Genomic DNA, 13,731 nt, shown 5'->3' with positions numbered 1-13,731 from the left:
CTTTTTACTTTGTAAATTAGGCCAAGGACGAAATCCAGATGTTTTCCCTTTGTATCTGTATTGTCACTGTATGAAATCTAAGTATATCTAAGAAAAACTAAACTTGGGATAAAATTATTTTGCTTATTTGATGGTAGCTTTTGCCTGTATTCTGCAACATGTAATTAGGTTTTTCATCTTTGTTTCTCTAAATCCGATGCTTTGGCGCCCCTCCCCCGCCCCCTTTTTTTTTTTTTTTTTTTTTTTTACTTTTCCAGCTATTGTTTTCCCTTGAAACATTGATTGGGCTTTTAAAGATATATTTTATTACAATTTCGGAGATGGGGTTGGATGAAATGGCTTGTTTAAGCCCGCTAACTGAAGTCTTCAACATTGAGCTATATATAACCACAATTTGTACTATTTTGAATTACGTGAGAATCTTTTGAGATGTTAGGTATGGTTTGAAACTATTTTAACTTGAAATTTAGAGAAACAGCCCAAGATCAACGTACTTACAGAGCAGACCTTAAGAGAACAGGCTTGGTTAAACCTTCATGATTGGTATTCGTTACTCTCCAGGCTGTTTAGCCAAGGACATACATACTCTCAGATGCACTCTGCTATGAAAGGTGGGTTCAGAAACGTTGACATGATGTGTTGGTTGGGGTTGACCTAAATCGAGAGGCAGACTGCCCGTGTGCCATCCAGATTGTGGTCACCCTAAAAGTGTCCCCGAGACTACAGTTGGCATAGTCGTTGAGCATCTTGGGGAGGCCCGTTGGCAACACCCCTTCTCATCTTCAGGCTTCACCAGTCCGGTGGCCTCAACGCGCTAGGGATCCCGTTTGTTTTCTTCAGGCCAAAGAGAAGAGCCCATCACCGACCCGGAAGAATGTCCAGTCCCAGGGCGGCAGCCGGCCTTCTGTAAGACGCAGCCCCTGCCCACCGAGTAGCCCACCCCACCAGAACGGAGCCAGGCCTCCGAGGGCCTGTGTCTCCTCTCCAGTCGGTGTGTGAAGCACGAGGCCCTCACGCCTCATTTAAGACAGGAGGCATCGCGCACGGTCGGCCAGGTGCCCCTGCCCTTCCCGCGGCCGCCGGGCCCGTGAGAGCGCGGGCCTCCCGGCACGTGGAGCCGCCGGGCTGCCCGTACGCCCCCTCCCGCCAGATGTAGTCCAGGCCCAGCTGGGCCCGCGCAGGGATCCCCAGCACGGCCACCTGACTGAGTGCAGGGCGTGCTGCGGCCCGCTGCTTGTGCCTCCGCCGCCGGCGCTGCGGCCGGAGGAAGGCGCCCGCCGTGCACACGGGCCCTGGAAGCGCACTGCGGCCATTATCCGCGGCGCCTCCTAGTGGGTCAATGGCAAATCCTCTTGGTTCTCGCGAGAGCTCCCCCTCAGAAGGGATTATATAATTTCTCTTAGGTGGGGGTGCTGGTGCCACCCTCCCTCCAAAAAAGTTTGGTGCAAGCACAAGTGGGAGTGAGACAGTTGTTCCTGGGGGACATGGGGGGAAGGGGTAAAGCCCCCCACTGCCCCCCCTACTTAGCTGGACAATGAGTCCTCTTATGCTAATGAGGTATTTACGTCACTTCCGCTCTTTCTCGGCCGCCATTTTGGCTAGGGCAGGTTCGGGGACTCGCTCCGAGGCGCTTGTATTGTCTGCTGAGGGGAGACGCGGGATCAGCCCCCTCCCCCGCCCGTTGCCGCCGCCGCCTCCGCCGGCCCGGTCTCCCCTCCGCCGCCCGCCGGGATCCATGAGCTGAACTCCCGCCCCCCCCCCCGGCCGCCGCCATCTTGTGCCCCCTCCCCCTCCCGCGGGCAGCGCTAAGGGGGATTTTGGCGTCTCCTCAGACACAGCTCCCTCTCTCGGTCCCCGCTGCTGAGGAGCGAGAGGAGCGCGGCCGCCGCCGCCGCCCGCCTGCCCGCGCCGGTGAAGCCGCCTCTCCCACACCCTCCGTCTCCTCCCTCCGCCCCTCCTTTGTCTGCACCGCTCGACGACGCTGCCGCCGCCGCCCGCGCGGGGACTGGAGGGAGCCGCTCGCGCCGCCGCCGCCGCCCGCCGCTCTGCTGCGCCCGCCGCGCCCCCCGGCAGCAGCCGCGGCCGCGGCGCGAGCCGGAGCCCGCCGAGCCGGAGCGCGACGAGGCCCAGGGCGCGCCCTCGCCACCGCCGTGCCGCCGCCATCCGCCCGCCGCCGCCGCCGCCGCCGCCCGGCCCCCGAGCACGCCGGCCCCGCGCGCGCCTCGAGGCCGAGTCAAGGTAAGCCCCGGCGGCCGCCGCGCGCCGACCCGCGGCCCGGCCCCGCTCCCGCCGAGCCGGCCCCGCGGGCGCATTGTTGTTTCCCCCGCCAGCCCTCCGGCCGCACACGCTCCTTCGCCTACTCCGGTGCTGACGGAGCGCCCGCCCCGGCGCGGACCGCTACCCGGGCTCCGCTCCGGGGTCCAGGCGCCTCCTCCTGCAGCCCGACCCCCCTTCCCCGCCCCGTGAGCCCGCCGAGGCCAGCAGCCAGCCTGGCCCCCGGAGCTCGTGCCGCTGATGGCATCTCCCTCCACCCCGCCCCCAGCAAGAACCGAGCAGCTCCCATCCCTGGAACTAATTCCTTCTTCCCGTTCCCCCCCCCTCCCAAAACGAGCCCCCCACGCACACCCCCAGTGCTTGGGACGAGCCTTCTGCCAGGTCTGCCCACCCTTAGCTGGGGGGAGGGGGGACAGATTGGGGGGCGGGGAGCATGCATGGCACGGGAGTGGAAAGTCTGTGCCTCCGCCGTGCAACCCTTCCTCCCTAACATGCCAGCTCCCCTCCTATCCTAACCACGGAGTCCACCACCACCCCCTTTTCTCAGAGTCGCAGCTGCCTGGTCAGCACGACCTCTTCCGAGCATGCTGAGCCCCAACTTTGCAGTAAGACGGTAAAAAATGGAAATTTCAGAAAGCTGCGAAAAGATTTTTTTTTTTTAATGCAATGAATGGGGAGGAGTTCTTTGAGCACCCTTTTATTCACCTCTTTTTCCTCTGGGCTGCCTGCCTGCCTGCCTTCCCCTCCCCCCAACCTGGATGCCTGTCTGCTGGAAAAGGCGCGATTGCTTCTCTTCCTCTTCTGCCCAAGATCAGGCACTAAGGTCTGATATCCTTTTTAGTTACACGTGTGTCCACACTGAGTCTTCTTGATGTTCTTGCATTCACCAGTTCCTCTGGACAGTTCTTGCCATAACCCCATTTCTCAGACAAAGGCTTAGGAGGGAAAAAGAACCAAACTGCTTCCTGTGTTTGCCATTTTAATGCTGTCCATCCCCACACGCCCAATTCCTATCCCTGATGTTTCTTGTGCCAGTGTCTTGAACCTTCAGGAGGAAACAAACAAACAAAAAAAATCTCCTGGGTAGCTTGATACAGTTTCTTTATAAATCTGCATTGTTGCTTCTGGTTTATGGCCACGAAGAAAATACCAGCCCCCACCCAAAATGCACCGCAGCCAAGTCGGCTAAAGGCGATGAGTGTTGGAGTCAGTAGGGGGCGCATTCCCTGCACTGGGTAAGGCTGCAGAGGGGGGAAGGGCCCCAGAGCTAGAACAGGATGTGCTTCACAGCGCCTTCTACAGACCATGGGAAAATGGACCCAGCAAGACACGCTCTCGCACTCTTAGTTGGTGAGCTGACAGCAACATGGCGAAGGATTAAGTGACTCAAGAGCGGTGATTTTATTTCTTTTAAAGAATCCACCCAGCATTTTAGAAGTTCTGTCTTTTGACTTGTTCAGAACTGTTGACCCTGACAATCCACATTTGTTCTTGGCACATCCTTGGTACACAGATTTCCTGTTCTCTGGAATTCTTCCACCTTAAGCTTTGAATGTGTCACCATGTCTTTCCAAGGTCAGGTGGTAAAGGGGGAAAGTTTAAAACCTGAGAGTAATGGGTTTGGGAGTATTGCTGATAACCTCCTCTCTTCATGGCCCAAATCTTTCCAAGTCTTTGAGAGTTAAAAATCATTCTTGAGGGATGTTAGATTTCAGTGGGGTAGTAATTTTCATAAGCATGTAGATGGGTGTCATGATTTGCAAAGCCTTGTTGGTAAACATCGAGCCCATGTTGAGTTCTTCGTTGTCAAACTCAACAGAGTTGATTGTCAAATTTTGTTGCCTTCCAACTTTGGACTTGTAATTGCCGTTCATTATCTTCAGTAGCCAACCACCTTTGCAAAAGTGTTGACACCGGTCTTCTGTGAGCACCCACCTTCTTAGGGTGTGTTGATTTCTATAGATTTTACTCCTCTTGTTATTTCCATAGGTGTGAGATGCACAATGCGAAACCTAGGCCCCAGCTTTTGCACCATGATGCACAGGGTTGTACTTTTTGTACTGAACTGATAGGTGGCCTAGTGGTTATGCCCTGTACTACCATTTTGAGGATCTGGACTCCGTTCCTGCCTTGCTCTTTGGACCACATTGTCAATTCACACCGGTGGGTATATTCATTTTGGAGGGTGGGAACTGCAGCAACAGGGAGGCCAGAGACTTCTTCCTCCTTGGTCACCACCAAAGCCAACACTTCCAAAATATCAGCCTAGCCACATTCCTCAAGGAACCGGTTAGAGCTGGTTGCAGTCGTGGGTTCTGAACAGAGAAATGACTTAATGGCTTGTACAAGAGAAAAATTTTTAAGTTGCTAATATTGTTTTAATGGTTTGCATTCTGCACTCTTGTGTATAAAGTTAAGTTCTCAATTACTGTTATCTTGATGACCAGTCTCAAGAGTTGCTAAGCTTCTATAAACCTTGGAGATTCTCTGATCAGAACAGACTTTTTCCATGAACATGAACTTGCTACCAATGACTGACAGTGGTAGTTGATACTCAGAGGGTACTTTAAGACTTTGTTGCAAGTTTTATATAGATACACCAAGATAAATTTGTGGGGATATGAATGGATGTATTCTTTGATAGACACAGTTATTCGGTTGGTGCTTAAGGGAGAATTTTCCTTGAGCATTTGCTGCCAAGTAACATTTTGGTGAGTGAAAAGGAGGCAGTTTGGTTCAGATATTCCATTTGGAGACAATTAAGTATTGCTTTTGCAATTTTTTAGTGACTTCAAGAATCAGATACTAAATCTAAGTGGTATTAATTATAATTTTAAAAATTGCTCAGTATTTATTAAACAAGTATAATTTTGACCTGTACTTGGTCTTTGGTATATACTTGTATGAGTTTTTAAATGAGTAATTTGAAAACAACTTACTTGAGTCCATGTTTGAGGTGAAGTTTGTGAAGGTGCTTTTGTTTGCTTTGGCAAATTATACATACGATACAGTGTTAACTGATGTCCTTAGTGGTAATAGCCATTTTTCCCCTACAGGAAAACTTGCTGTGATCTCTTAGAAAGCATGTATTTTGCAGTTTCAAGGTTTCCTGGTTTTACTAGTCAAAATAAATAAATAAAAGGTGAAACAATTGGGCTTGAAGGCTGGAATTTAGGTAAACCTATGAGGGCTTGTTAAAAGTACAGAAAAAAAAAAAAAGCATTAATAAACCAGAGGGTGGGGATGGGTATTCTGTTTAATTGAACTTTTAATAGAAATTCCTAATTTATCTTGGCCCTTGTTGGAAATTTACTGAAATTACCTTATTAGAGGCTGCTATACATTGAACTAACCAAATCTTTGATTCTGGTTCTTAAAGTCTCTGTATAGAAAACTTAGGAGATTGGGCTTTGAATCTCTAAAGATTTCTGGCCCTGGCTATCCTGGAAGTCATTGGTTGTAAACATACACACTGTGAATTTGTTTTGCTTAAATTTCTCTTTTTTTTCCTTAAACCAGAGTGCAGGAAAAGTTCTAATACTATTTATATTAAAATAAAACGTCACCATGTTGAACAGATTAAGTGTCAAGTAAGTTCACAATTATTGTTTTTTTTTTTTTGATGACCCAATCTGAAGAGTTGCTAAGCTTTTAAAGACCAGAAAGAGTCTCTGATTAGAATAGGCTTTTCCATGAACATGGAGTTGCTACCAAATAACCCGCTAAGAGGCTTTTATCAAGTAAAAATGGCTTTTGGTTTTTGTTATAATGTAAATGCACATACTTATTTGATTATGAAAAGGAGAATTAAATAAGGTCGCTTTACTAGTAACTATCCACAGAATTTGAAAAATATCTACTGAATATAATTTTCAGTATTTTAAAATGTAGATATTTAGCAGTCTATTGATTCACATATTTAAGATGTACATACACTGGCTACATGTTTAATTGTGGGAATCACTTTAACGAGGATGATGTGGCTGATCTGTTAAAAAGGAGCAAGTAGGGATCGATACTTGGGTAGAGAGAGATTGAAAGAAAAACCTCAGAATTTCAGTAGTATTTTTGTCTTTTGGGAACTATATATAAGTAACAAAAATTGCATAAGTTGTAATAGACTTTGGCAGGTTGAGTCCATTAATGGGCATGTGTATATACACACTTCAAATACAACCCGCTTTTTTAGAGTTGAAAATGACTGGCCTGTTATTAAATACAAAGTCCATGCATTAGAGATGCAGTTGGGAAACAGTATGTTAACTATGGAAAAAATGAATTAGACATTGTAGTTTTTTTTTTTAATAACCTGTTAAAATCTTAGATAAACTTTTAAGAAATGTGAAAAGTACAAAAAAATGAAAAATTTTATTTTAGGATAAGATTAGAAGCTAATTTGTAGTTTTTACCAAGATGCTCAAAACTGTTGTGTGATAATCCACGTGTTCATCCTGGACTTTTAAAAGACTTTCACTTTAAAGTCTGTTATGTCTTCCAGAAGATAAAATACTTTTCATGGGGAGTTTAACTTTCATTTATTTGCCTAAGAGACGTGAACATTAAGTAAAACTTTGCTCCCCTAAGTAAATAATTTAGTTAGATTCACAGAGCCTGACATGTTCTTAGCCTCACAAACTTAGGAAGTTTTTCTTCTCCTAGTTTTCTAAGAGCCTGTGACATTAAGTCTGGAACAAATGGCCATATTTTGCTGCTGTGCATCACTGTCAGTTATACATTTTATGTTAGTTTGGAAACTTGGCGTTTAAAATTGGTGAGAAACCGTCCCACGCTAACTGAATTGATAATTTTGAACGTAGAAGCCATTTCTTATTTACTCATTGGCACTTTTCTGCCTTAATCATTGAGCTACTTTATGAAAGAGGCCATCTGTGTTTGGCCCAGCATGAGTGGCCACAATTCCATTGTGACTTTATGCTTTTTATAGCCTGATCCTGTTAATTACAAAGTGAGGGAAAGGCTGATTGTGCTCTCTCAGTCTCTCAGGGTCTTAGTACTCCTTAGACCTATGTTTTGGTTGCGATCTACCTTTGCTCTCTGGCAGTTTAGGAGTCTGCTTAAATGAGAATCCATATTCTGCTTCACTGGAAGAAGGCTCTCCTCACGTATCATCAAGCTTCTCAAACTGGGGTACAGATATGTGTACTTGATTATATTGTGATATATGTGTCTATCTTAGGAAGTCAGAGATAAAATGTGAGCCAGCTATATAAAGGAACCATTTTGATTGAGGGCGCACATTTTCTAATGAGTGTAAAATGCAAAGTTCTTTTCATTCTTTCCATCTGGGTTCTCCCTCTCCGTGTATGCATTAGCTAGCCTCTGCCTGTAGGTCTTTGAAGTGCACTCACAAGCTGCCTTGCTTTTATTGATCCCTGGTTTAATTCTAACACTGCAGCTAGAGAAATACTGAAATCTCCAGAATGTCAGCAGTGTTCCAGAAATGAAGGTTCAGAAATTAAGGAGAGCATAAGAACTTTTGGTAGAGTTTACTAAGGGAAGACTGCCCTGAACATATACTGCAGTTTAAGATTTAAGGTTAAGGTTTAACTCAAAAGCATGCATGTGATCTGTAGGAGACTTGTGCATTGTTTGACCATCCCTTAGAATTAAAAATAAATCCCTACACATCCTAACTCCCTCTCCAGTAAGGGTATAGAGTTATAATTGAGTCACTCAGCTGTGGCTTGTTGCTGTTTATGTGTCACTTTTCACATGACTTGGTTGATGATTTTAGTAAGGGTGAGCTGTGAGTGGAAAGGCCTCTTTGCTGGCCTTTATGGTATTATAATATTAATGGTATGCCTGTTTTATTTGCCAGGCACTTTATGAAACCATTCTCAACTCTCTCAGGATTGTCCTTGTTTCACAAGTGGGCAAATCAAGGCACTGCGACATGCACTGATGAAGTGAGCTACAGAATGTGTCTGTGCCAGGCCTGTGCCTGGAACATAGGCTTTTATAGGTTCCCATGTGCTGTTTGGCTGATGAGGGCACACACAAACGCTTCATGGTGATGTTTTGTGCTTGTGTATCAGAGAATACCCAAGGATCCTAAGTGGGCTTCACAAAGAGGCCGGCAAGAGAGCACCGGTGAAAATTGTGCTGGGGGGTGGTTAGTTGAAGTAGTGTGTGTCTAGTTTGGAGTTGCCTGTCCAAGGATCTAAAAAGAAAGTTTGTTTGTGGTCCTGTTGCTTTTTCCAATGTTTTGGTTTAGGGCAGTCTTATTCCTTGTCTCCTCTGAGCAGTTATTTTTGCTTAGACAGATAATTGCTGGCTTTTGCCCTTCTGCCTTTCCTTTTTCTGAACCCTCTGTGCTCCGTTGAAGAGTTTTGTGTGGAAACCTGTGCTTCCCTTGAAAATCTGCATCTTTTTCTGGTGGGAACTGGCAACAATTGGAAACCTGTGTGAGTGGTTTCTTTTGAAATGTGATATATCTGAAAAAACTTCTGTCTGGTGGAAATACAGAAAAACTCATTAAAATTTTAAGTTGGGGTTGTAAACATAAGTCAGTAGTTGGAGTTCTTGCTCTCGTGAAAGGGAGACTGGAAGTGTGTGACACAGTGGGCTCAAAGTCCTGGTTCTGAAACAGTTAGGCTTAAAAACAACACCAAGAAAAAACTTCTCTGCAGAAGGTGGAAGGGTTGAGCCAGCAAGGGGCAAAGACTGCTGCAAGAATAATGCTTCTGCTACAAAGAAAGCTTTGCCTAAACTTTGACTCTTCGGAGGTAGCTTAGAAAAACTTGAGGTGATTCAAGTAAATTATTCTTTTATTCATGGATGAGGAGAAAACTAACCTTTCCCTTACTCTGGGAAAATTATTTGAGTAGTTTTGATAGAGCATGGACATGTTATCATTAAGGGATTAAAAATAACCGGTTTTTCGTCTTAGGCGATTTAGATGCAAAGACAAGGACATGTCACTGGAATGATTAAAAGTAGATGTACCTAGATGTCTTCTTAGGCCCACTTGTGAATTGATTTCCCTTGTTCACATATCTCTTAAGCCAGGTTGTCCACCTAAATTGACAGCAGCATCACTAAGCTATGGAGTTCTTACGTAGGCACCAGAGTGTTGGAGTCGTGCCCCACGCTGTGTCCCTGCCTTGCCGGAATGCCTGTTTAAAACGGAGTAAATTGGGAAATCCTCCCCGTCTCATACTCTCTGAAGTTAGATTAGGGTGTTAGAGATGGTCTCCATCCTTTTGGGGTGGGCGGTAAGCTGTGAGGCATCTTTCTCCCTGTCCCATAAAATTGCGTCTACTCCAGTATGTAATATCAATGAAGGGTTAGGGACCGTACCTCCAGTTGCTCAGCTGTCATCTTGTCCCTCTGGCCTCATCTCCCCTTCCATCCACGTATATATCTTAACAGTTTCAGCACACACTCAGAAGTGCACCCTGAAAGCCATTGGTTCCATTGGTGTTCTGTAGATTCTGGCGGTCACAGCTAGGAATCTCATCTGAAATCTAAATACTCCCAAGTAATAGGGAGTTTCCAGTCATAGGCACTAGTCTTGTAGTCTGAAAGTCTTCTTAAAAGAGAAGTGACCCACATGCTTTTTAAAATAATAAATATGCAAAATCTAGATCACACCTTTAAGTTTCTATGTGACTGTAAGTCACCTAGGCTTATTGTGGGTACCTGCAGATACGCTATTGCATAAACGTTTTAAGTGCCGCAGAGTTTGTGAAGTTAAGAATATGCTAACTCTTTAACATGAAAAGCTCCCATAAACATATTCTGTGAAAGCACTGTTATGTGTGTGAATGTGCGTTATAATGTGTATAGGGACAGGTATATGGCAACCACGTCTGATTCTCAGTAATAATAGTCCATATTTTTTTTTTAAAGATTATATATACTGTGGTGTGAGCTCATAATTTTCAAAGTGATTATTCCAGTATCTGATCTGGCTTAAGATAATAATGATAACTGCTATAAATATTAACTGGTATCATCTCATTTAATCCTTCTGGCACTTGAACAATGGGGATAGTGTCCTTCTGGTTATACCATAAGGAAACAGACCTCCAGAGGTTGAGTAACATTTTTAAGTTCACAAAGCTAGTAAGTGGCAAGAGTAAGGATTTGAACACAGATCTGTCCAGCTCTGGAGCTGGAACTGTATTCTTTTTTTTTTTTTTTTTTTTTTTAATTTTTTTTAACGTTTATTTATTTTTGGGACAGAGAGAGACAGAGCATGAACGGGGGAGGGGCAGAGAGAGAGGGAGACAAAGAATCGGAAGCAGGCTCCAGGCTCTGAGCCATCAGCCCAGAGCTTGATGCGGGGCTCGAACTCACGGACCGCGAGATCGTGGCCTGAGCTGAAGTCGGACGCTCAACCGACTGAGCCACCCAGGCGCCCCTGGAGCTGTATTCTTAATCACTACATTGTACCATCTTTCTTTTGAGCAGAGGAAAACTTTGTTGTGTCCCTATTTGTTACATAAGTTTGAAGCTGTGAGGTAACAATTTTACATGTGGCTGATAGGTCAGCTACATTTTTGTTCATAAAAACAATATAGTCTTACTGAAAAACAGATTTTAATGTAGGCTACAGGGTTCAGCCTTGAACTTCACCTTTTGCTATCACTTCAATATCGTATTACCTTACCTTACCTTACCTTACCTTGTACCTAAGGCTCTGGTGATTTTGCAGACCTTTCAGATCGCGTAGATCTGAAATGGGTGTAAGCTCTCTCAGGCAATTCTGACAGTTGCTTAGGCCTGGTATGCCACTCTTTATAGACCTCCTTTAGGCCTTTTTTAAATGGGACCTGCCGACCATGGCCAGATGGATTCTCTTAAAGTGCCATTAGAACTGTATCACTTCTCTACTTTAGTATCTGCAGCGTCTTGGTGCCTGCCAGACATAGCAGCAGACTCTAGCTTCACACTCAAGGCTTCTTTCCTGTCCCCGACCTACCCTTCCAACCCTTGTCATTCATTATTACTCAGAAGCTTGACATATCAGCCATTCTGGACTCTGTACAGTACTTCCTAAAACTTGCTTTCCCACCTCTGGAACTGTGTGCCAGCAAGGTTTTGTTTGTTTGTTTGTTTTTGTTTTATTTTTGTGCAGTGAATGCAGATTCTCAACTAACCTAGTGGCCCCAGCTTAGCCTCTATTTCCACCTTCTCCTGAGCTCCCCTGCTGAGAATGAATTCTCCCTTTTATGAAACCTCAGTGCATTTAGTTTGTCACACATCTGACACTTTGCTTCTTTTCCTGTGTATATTTATGGGGTGTCATCTCTGTAAGTCCTTTCTCGGCAGGGACTGTTCATTCAGTCGACATGTGTTGAGTGCCTGCTATGTGTCAGCCACCATTGTAGATTGCTAGAGATCTAGCAGAGGGGAAGAAACCAAGCAAGATCTTTTCAATAGACTTTCTTTGCTTTGGATACTGAGATGGCACCCTTGTCTTCTTGCATATTTTAAGGGTTCTTAAGTCCATCAGTTGAGATCAGGAAGATCAGTCTCTGCTAAAAAATGATTCATAGTGATTGTAATTTACAGCCATGACTACCTCTTTACCACACTGTATCAATTATAATTTCAGGTCATAGTTTTACTAAATCTGAACTCACCTGTGATGAGTATTTAAAATAAAACATTTGAGTCACAGTGTAATTGTAATTTTGAAGATAATGTGAATGGGGCTGTTTATTTCCCACTAGATTCGTGGTTTGATATTAATGAGCCACACACACCACATGAAGAAAACAAAACTTAGTAAACTTAAATTTTCATCACTGTGTCACCTTTGAAAAGCCTTCCTGATTTATTTTTGTTAGGACCTCTCCCCTTTTGCAGTTCTACTTTTATAACCATTTGAAAGAAATGTAAAGTCATTTAAAAATTTAACACATGGAAAATCTTTGAAAATCTTTTCTGTACTGCTACATGTTTTAAGTTTATTTATTTTGAGAACGAGTGCACGAGCACAAGCAGGGGAGGGGCAGAGAGACAGAGAGAGAATCCCAGGCAGGCCTGCACTGTCTGTGGATAGCCAGATGTGGGGCTCAATCTCACTAACCCATGAGATCATGACCTGAGCCAAAATCAAGAGTCGGATATTTAACCAGCTGAGCCACCCAGGCACCCCTTCACTGAGATTTTTTTTAAGTACTCAACAGTTGGGGACCATTAGTATGTTACCATAGAGTCATTCATTTAATACTGTCCAAAAGGTCCAGAATTTTACAAAGGCCTTCAACGTTCCTGTACATCCAGGACCTGCTCTAGAAGAGCTGTCCTGTGCAAAGAAATCTTAACAGATGCTTAATATTCAGTTTTGGCAGAGACTCCTCAGTGATAAATGCCTTTGATTTCGAACCAGACTATCCATGCTGATAAAATTATTAGCAAACCTTATTTGGTCCCATATTCAGCATTGTTGCCTCAGATTTTCCAGTAGTGACATTTAGTATCTCCTGTGAGTAGAATCACAGTATTTGTCCTTTTGTGACCAGCTTATTTCAGTTAGCCTAATGCCTTCAAGGTTTGTCTGTGTTTCCAGTAGCCACATTTTAACTTTTAATTTCATTTAATGTTAACATTTAATTTAAAAATGAAATTAATTGTAATGTGTTTTTAACCTGGTAAGTCCAAAGTATGGTCATTTCAACATGTGAGTATTTTTGAAAAGGTACTTACAAGATATTTTTCATTTTTTAATTCTAAGTCTTGGAAATCCCAAGTATATTTTACATGTGAAAGCATATCTCAAATGGTTTGAATAAACCTTTCTGCAAAGAAGACATACAAGTGGCCAGTAAGCACATGAAGATGCTCAGTACCCTTCATGGTCATTAAGGAAATGCACATCACACCTACGGTGAAATACTACCTCATACGCATTAAGAGGGCTGTGATAAAAAGTTAACAGATGTTGGTGAAGATGGGGAGAAATTGGAAGCATTGTGCACTGTCGATGGGAATGTAAGTGGTAGAACCGCTGTGGAGACAGAATTACCGTGTGAAAAGATACTTGTACACCCATGTTCACAGCAGTATTCACAATAGCTAAAAGGTGGAAGCAACGCAGGTGTCCCATCAACTGCAAAATGTGGCACGTACATAGCATGGAATATCATTCGGCCTTTAAAAGGAAGGAAATTTGGGGGCACCTGGGTGGCTTAGTCGGTTGAGCGTCCGACTTCAGCTCAGGTCACGATCTCACGGTTCGTGAGTTCGAGCCCCGCGTCAGGCTCTGACGGCTCAGAGCCTGGAGCCTGCTTCGGATTCTGTGTCTCCCTGTCTCTCTGCTCCTCCCTCACTTGTGCTTGGTCTCTCTCTGTCTCTCAAAATGAATAAACGTTAAAAAAACAAAAAAACCTTTATTTTTTTTTTTAAAGAAGGAAATTCAGACACAGGTTAACACGTACAAACCTGGAAGACATTGTGCAAAAGGAAAAGCCAGTCACAAAAAGA

General features: G+C 44.5%; 1 protein-coding gene across 7 annotated transcripts in view; it reads left to right on the top strand.

Annotated features, from left to right (window-relative positions):
* The window catches only part of ADNP (activity dependent neuroprotector homeobox), a 34,178-nt gene that overhangs the window by 1,691 nt on the left and 18,756 nt on the right, over positions 1 to 13,731 (top strand). The window contains exons 1-3 of one of the 7 annotated variants that reach the window (XM_086702486.1): positions 2,093 to 2,238; positions 4,264 to 4,437; positions 5,794 to 5,864. The exons of 1 other annotated variant lie outside the window; for it this stretch is intronic. The gene's annotated coding sequence lies outside the window, so the exon portion shown is untranslated. Of the gene's footprint in view, positions 1 to 2,083; positions 2,239 to 2,710; positions 4,438 to 4,461; positions 5,865 to 13,731 lie in introns of those variants that run through there. 5 more of the 7 variants (XM_086702482.1, XM_086702485.1, XM_086702489.1 and 2 more) reach the window with 5 other exon arrangements.

The sequence above is a fragment of the Puma concolor genome, chromosome A3 (assembly GCF_028749965.1).
Source record: "Puma concolor isolate L17-30 chromosome A3, mPumCon1.1.hap2, whole genome shotgun sequence".
Classification (NCBI taxonomy): domain Eukaryota; kingdom Metazoa; phylum Chordata; class Mammalia; order Carnivora; family Felidae; genus Puma; species Puma concolor.
The sequence above is the reverse complement of the archived record's forward strand: the minus strand, read 5'-3'. Positions and strand labels throughout refer to the sequence as shown.